The sequence below is a fragment of the Morus notabilis genome, unplaced genomic scaffold, assembly GCF_000414095.1.
Source record: "Morus notabilis unplaced genomic scaffold, ASM41409v2 Scaffold267, whole genome shotgun sequence".
In the NCBI taxonomy this organism is placed as follows: domain Eukaryota; kingdom Viridiplantae; phylum Streptophyta; class Magnoliopsida; order Rosales; family Moraceae; genus Morus; species Morus notabilis.
The window spans coordinates 146827-154402 of NW_010359574.1; positions in this window are offsets into that span (position 1 = coordinate 146827).

The window sequence follows — 7576 nt, forward strand, 5'->3', positions numbered from 1 at the left end:
GGTTGATGACCGAGAGCTATAGGGACTTGGGAGAAAATATTATAGTACGAGCACATTAATAATTAGCTTTATATATGTGGACTGAGTTTAGGTTTACTATACTATGGAGACCTGCTAAACGTAGTTATTTATTTATTTATTACTTATTCGGTTTCCTTTTCAAGTTTTACATATTATTGGCATAATTAAGTATTTTGATATAGGATTAATTTCAAAAATTCCTCCCGAATTATGATCATTTTAACATTTTATCTCTTAAATTTTAAAAAGTAAGATCCGTTCTTCCTGAATTTTGTTCTGTTAACGAGTTTTATCATTCTGTTACAACGAGTGACAGAAATCGCCACGTATTACTTATTTAATGAGAATTAAAAACGCAATTACGCTTATACTCTCATAATTAGATAATTCTCTATATTCTTTCCTCTTTTCATTTTTGACATTTTCCCAAACATAAGTTTTCGACATTTTCAACATTATCAGAAATCTCTCTCTTGTTTACACTCTTGCTGGAGGTGAGAGAAAAACAAGTTTTTTTTTTTTTTTTTTTGGGTTTGAGATAGAGTAAGTGAGAGAGTTTAGAAACAATGGATTGCATAGAATGTACAGCTGATGCATCAATTGTGAGTGCGGTGAATGAGGGAATTGAAGCAGCCACAAATATTTTTCATCTTCCAAGGCCTTGGGTCATGATCAGTGTTAATGATGATGAAGATCCTCATTTTCGCAAGGCTGGTATGTCTTGGGATTGTCCTTTTGACTGCACAAGGCCTTGTCAAATGGTTTGTCCAACTAATGCAATATCTTTGGAGGATAGAAATTCAACATCACAAATATCCTACGCCGCCAATACAAAAGGTGGATTCAAGGTTTTTTTTTTTTTCATTTTTTTGTTGGAATCATTTATGTTTTTCATTGGAATCATTTATGTTTTTCATATGCGTTTTGATTTTAGTTTTGATCTGTGAAAGATGGGTCTTTGATTGGGGAACTCGAATAGTCGTGTTAAAATGGATTTTTTTAACGCATTTGAATTATTTTAATCACTTTTTTTTTTATAATTTAAGGTTGTTGCAGGTTAATTTACGATAATACTTTCTTCAGATAAGTTATGTACTTGAAATGTGGCGATTTTTGTCATTTATTGCAACAGAAGAATAAAACTTGTTAACGGAATAAAGTTCGAAAGGAACAGATGTTATTTTTTAAAATTTAGAGAGTAAAATGTTAAAAGAAGCATAGTTCGGGGGAGAATTTTTAAAATTAATCCTTTGATTTATTTATTTCTAACTAAGTCGATATTGAACGTCATTTTCTCTTCCTTTTTCATTGAGAATTATTACCTAGAAAATATCGATGAAATAATCAGCAATAATTTAAAGCAAATTTCTTACTTTCCTTGTTTTATTTGTTGTTATAATATTGTATTGACATAACAGAAGAAGTCACACACATACACACGCACACTACAAATCAATCATACAAATATTCTATATCCCAAAACAATTATTTAAAGACTTGAGAAAACGACCGTTTGTCTCTTTTTCATCGTTCTATACTTGCATATTGCGTTGTCGACACTTTTAATTTTTATTTTAATCAGTACTGATCTAAATCACGTCATGTTTGATCATTTTAATTTGTAATGGACGACGATGCATAGCAATTGGCTCCTGTTTAATTTTTTGATTCCCAAATAGTGTTGAATCAGTATATTATATCACATTATTTAATGAGCTTTAGAAGAAAAAAAAAATACATAAATCCAGCTGAACAATATTACAAAAAAAAAAAAAAAAAAAAGGCATGACATAATACGATTTATTAGACACCAAATTGAGCATGGAATCTTAGCCCATTTTTCGTGCGTCTTTGCAGGCATATTATTCTTTTGAAAAGCACTAGTTTTTGCCAAAATAAAAAGAGCAAGTTAAATCCTTCATACGACAAAAGAAGCAAAACAAATTAACTTCCCAGGAAAGGAAAAAACAAGTTCTGACACAGAAATAATTTAATGATATTATAAGATCATTGAAGACAAGTTTTCACCTTGTAGGATCTATCAAATGGTATCAAGGGAGAGCATAACGTTAAAAAGAGAATTTCTTGATGCGCTGGTAATAAGGGGAAAGCTCTCATAGGCTATCTTTTCCGGAATTGAATCCTGTATGGTAAGATCACTACGCCTCTATGGTTATCAATTGTCGTTTTGTTTTGTACTTCTTGTTGACGATGAAAATTTGTCAACAGAATTAATCCGAATAAAGACGATTAAAGTGATTTTTAACGGTTTAGAATATGTTTTGGAAAGATCAAAAAGCAATCAAGAAGAATTTATGCACAGATTTATAATGGTCTACTATTATGTTCAAGAGCTACGTCTATTGTGAGAGAGATAAATTCACTATATTCTCAGGATGAAAATTACAGAATGTTTTTTCTGGACTTGTCCTTTTTACATATATATACCTCCTGAGCTTCTGGGATATTTTTTCCAAATTTTAGGATAACATCCCCGTTTGGTTGACATTTCTACTAATTAGCAGGATTTTTTCACTTACTTCCCGCTTATTTCGTTTACTTTAATTACAAATCTCGGGACAAGCCCCGCTCTCGATCTTCATGGACTCGACCTCCCAGGTTGTGACAACCCTTCTTTTATACCATCTCCTTCCAAGCCTTTCTTACTATTAATCCTAAGGGCGTGCCACAATAACTAACCTTCACCTGTCACTTATGTGAAAACTATGGTGTTTCAATTTTGTTTTTTTTGCTTAAATAACATTTCATTAATATACCATTCCTATCAAGTTTTCTAGCCACAATTAAAATTATATAGTCATCCAAGTTTTATGAGTTTAACTCCAAAATATATATTTACAAACCCAAAATAATCTGTGTGCAGCTTCTTCGGTCTAACCATATGTACAGCGGTCAACAAAGCCAACTCCCCTGCTTACTGTTCTGCTTTGTTTTTACCTTTACCTATAGCACAGAGCAAACTTTAATGAGCTACAAGCTCAGTAAGTAGAGCTACAATCACACAATCTTACTTTAACATACTCGTACATCATAACATCATAGGTAACTTATGCCAATCAATTCTTACACTATATGCACGTGCACTATATATCACTAGGGCCCTCCCGGTACTGCCGGCTTTTTCACAATCTGACCACATGTCAATTTCTCAAATCACAATATTAGGTTCCCCGTCATCACCCACCTGGCTCGAGGGAACGGCCAGCGCATTCAAAATCATAATTTTTTAATATCACAATATAGTCTCCGTCATCCCCCACTTGGCTCAAGAGACTTGCGCGGCTCAATCACAATTTCATCAATCACCATATCACAACAGAAGTCCTTTGACTTGGCAGTACCGGCCTATCATGAATGTTATTATGTGCTCAATCACAAGCAACCTAATAATCCACGCGATGCTCTACTTTGCGCACAATATATTAACGTAAGCATGCCTTCACAAAGCATACACATTGACAATGTCACAAAAATTCACATAATAGCACACTAGACATTCCACATAAAGTCTATCAAACAAAGTTTACAAGTGTTGCAGATAAGTCATGCTCTACTTACCTGAGTTGCTCAGCAAAATCCGAGTTTAACCCTCTTCGTTTCCCTTGTTCGTTTTCCTTTCTACTGTTCAAAATAAACAAATTGGCCATCGTTATTAGAGCTCAATAGCTCACCATAAATCAATTTCTAATTCATAATCACATTCCTCTGAAAACTAGAATTTTACAGATTCATCCATCTTGAGAAGAAATTCATAAGATATTTTATTTGTCTTTAAAAATTCCAAAATTAACTTCAAAACAAAGTAGACATGTATATCTTTCCAACGAGCTATCATATGTCTCAATCCGACATCTCTAAGTACCTCAAAAACTGTTTCTAAGAAATCAAAATTCTGTTTTTTCCGTTTTTGACAGCTTTTAGAAAGTTTCTATATGAAACTTCCTATGCGCACAACTTGAGCTACAAAACTCTAAATGAGGTGATTTCAACTCTCACACGTCACTAATAACATGTTCTAAATAGTAGAAAAGGTGGTTTAAGTGCAGCACTCCCATTTCAAAAAGTAGGACCCTCAGTTCTTTGTTTTACTATTTTATGAAAATGACAGTTTTACGACTGCTACAAGAATATTCACAAAGTATTCTATGTAGCCTCAAAAATTATAACACCAGAACCCAATCGAAGTAGACATCTAGGGCTTTCGAAGAAGGTATCACAAGCTTAGTTTTAGGTCCATTTAAGTCTCCAAAAATATGGTAAACCAGATCAAATTTTGCTAGTTTTTCTACAGAAAACCAACCACTAAGCCTAACTTTAAAAAGTCATAACTTGGGTTACGGGTCTCCATTTAATGCGATTCTTGTCTCTAATCGAAGATTAGGACATTTACTTTAAGGGTCTAGCAAGGTTAATCCTCAAAAACTTATTATACGAAGCTTGGAGAAAATATCTTATCGGCTTATATTAGGATTATATATTTAACCTAAAATCATTAAGTTTGCTCTAATTATCAATCTCGTAATCAAAATCCTCAAGACATGCAGAAAAGTATGTGAACATAGTTTCAATTTCAGATTTTTTGTCTCCAAGTCATCATAACTAAGTTTAGCATCATGGAGATTTCAACTACACAAAAACCAACAATGTTACCAGGCTTTAAACATGAAATTAACTCTCCTAACCCTGTTTTTCTGTGTTTCCCACAATTTACCAACTCAATCAACAATTTGTCAGTATATGGTACTTCATGCTAAAATCAAAACGTAATTCAATCAATTACTCCCAAATAAATCTTTACCTTGAATTCTAGCTCAAATCACCCCTTTTCCTCCAGGAATTGCTGCAGCCCTTTTTCTGAAATCAGATTGTTGCAGAAGAGTAATGTCCACCGTTAAGAAGGCTTGATTGTGCTTGTCCTTATACTCCTTAGGTAGGTTACAAGATTCGGAGACCAAAAATATAGAAGAACTTCACGTTGAGCTCAAATTTGCATGTTAAAAGTTAGGCCTTTGAAGGAATCCGAAAATGGGGTTTTGAAGGAAGCTCAAGGTTCAACTTTTCTAAAACCAAATCAGGTTGTAACATTAAAATCCACAGAATCCAGCCACTAAGCGAAGGTAAAACATCAAGGCAAAAATTAAATTTTCGGATTAGACAACAAAAGTGAAAAATCCTACCTTGAATCCTTGCTCAAACCACCTCTTCACTTCAAAGAATGGCTGTAGCCCTTTGTGGAAGATGGAGATTGAATCAAGGAAAAGAGAAAAACGCAGAGGGAGGGAGAGGGAGAATGAGAATGAGAGTGTAATTTTTTTTTTCCTTCCTATATTACTCCCCCCCCCCCCCCCCAGCTAGAGGAGGGGAAGATTAGTGGCTTGGCTAAAATTCCAGCCATGCCACATGAAAGGATAGCTGGATGCTGTTTTTTTCCTAATACTGCCCCTAAATATGAAAATTCTTACAATCTTGCCCCCCTAGAGCCTTGCAATTTAATCCTTAAATTCTTTTGTCATTTCTCTTACAATTCCTTCATACAAAATTAATACAAAAGTTTAAGCCCAAAAATCGGGACGTTACACAGGTGCTCTCTAAGCCTCCTTCGCTTGTGCCGCCAGAGCGGTCGATTTTCTATTTATCTCGACCATTTAAAACGATCGACCGCCTTCTTATATTTTTCGCTTTACTTGCGTTCTACTCCCAAAAGAACCTTCGTCCATTATTGTTCTTGTGGCAATCTTTGTCCGATGTGACGGCTAGGACAACCTTTGGCTGATGTGGCAGTTATAGCAAAGCTGTTCTGATCATTAAATGTCTTCATTTATAATACGTGAGTCCCATCGATGTTCAGATTAGGGTTTAGGAATTTTACCTTACAACACTTCTCTCTCTTTTTTTTTTTTTTTTTTCCCATTGCAAAATCTGCCTTTTGAATATATTTATAGGAGTTTATTAGGCTACATAATTCGTTGTATGTAAACTCCATAATCAAACGTACACATATCACATTGTCCTAGTCGTCGAGCTGCCTATTTATACTACTTAGCTAGACACATCAATACAAACATATGCATCCGGGTTTTACAATGGCACTGATCGTATGACGTGTCCTTTTTCCACGGAGGAATCTTGGATTGTTGAGAAGGGAATTATATATATATTTATAGTGGAATTTTATTTTCTGGGTAATGAATTATTAAGTGGACGTTTGGTTTATGGATTTAGAATTATGATTCAGAATTATTTTCAATTTACGTGTATTTTATGTGAGAAAAAATACTGTAACGAGTCACAAACTATTATCCGAACCATAACACAAATTTACCAACCAAACACATTCTAAAACGTGAAACGTTAAGTTTTGAAGAAAGGAAAATAATAAAAGTTAAGTATTTGATTCAATCTAGTTAATATATTTGGATTTGACATGTAAATCATCTGATAGCTAGCCTTTTTTTTTTCTTTTTTTTTGCTATAAATAGACTTACTAATGCTTATGAAGTTGAGGCTAGCGCAATTATATTAAAATGTAAATATATTAAATTATATTAGGAAATAAAAATATGCGAGTAATGAGTGCTTGAAGTGTTACTTTTGAGTACTATATACTGGAGAGATAAATGTTAAGTTACTACTAGAGCTAATATATTATTCTGTACTTTTCCATCTCCCAGTCGAAAGAAAGAGGACTTTGTCAGGATTAAAAAAAAAAAATCAAAAGCCATATTACTTTGAAAAAAATAAAAATAAACACAAATTGCAGAAAGGAAGAGAATCACTCATGATTCCAACGTTATACTAATGTAGCAGTATGACTCCGTTCATTTCACCGATTCGAGTTTTATTATAGTAAAAAACTCCCATAAAGAGTCACATATAACTTTTTTACTACAGTAAAAAACTCTTATATAAAATCACATATCAACTCAAATTAAAAATTCGAATCAACGAACTAAACGGGCCTATAAAGATAATATTCAATCTATAAAAGACTTGTTTTCTGGGTTTTCAATTTCAATCACAACTTTTGTCTTAAATAATTTCTAGGCGCTTTCATTATAGAGAAAAGAAGAAAATGATCATTTAAATGAACTGATGGATTTGGGATACTAATTAAGAAGGGGTAAATTACAAAAATAAAGAACCAAAATAGGTAAATTATTGATTTATAAGAAGGGAGAATGAGCTTCGATCAATATTGTACTTCAACTTTTAATCCAATGGTTCACATTAACCAATTCTTTTTTATTTATTTATTTCACTTGGCTTATCTATTTTCTCACACCTCACACTTCCGCATACATATATGTTTGTCTATATGCATTGATTTAATTACCGTTTGCTTTCTTTAGTTATTGTGGTAAGTATGGAAATGTATTTCTTACTATAGTCAACAAAAACCCAATTTTATAATATTTTATTTTTAATTTCAAATTATCCTTAAATTTGCATGTCTAAATTGATAAATAATGACACTTTCTCTCTCTCTCTCTCTCTCTCTCTCTCTCTCTCTCTCTCTCTATATATATATATATAT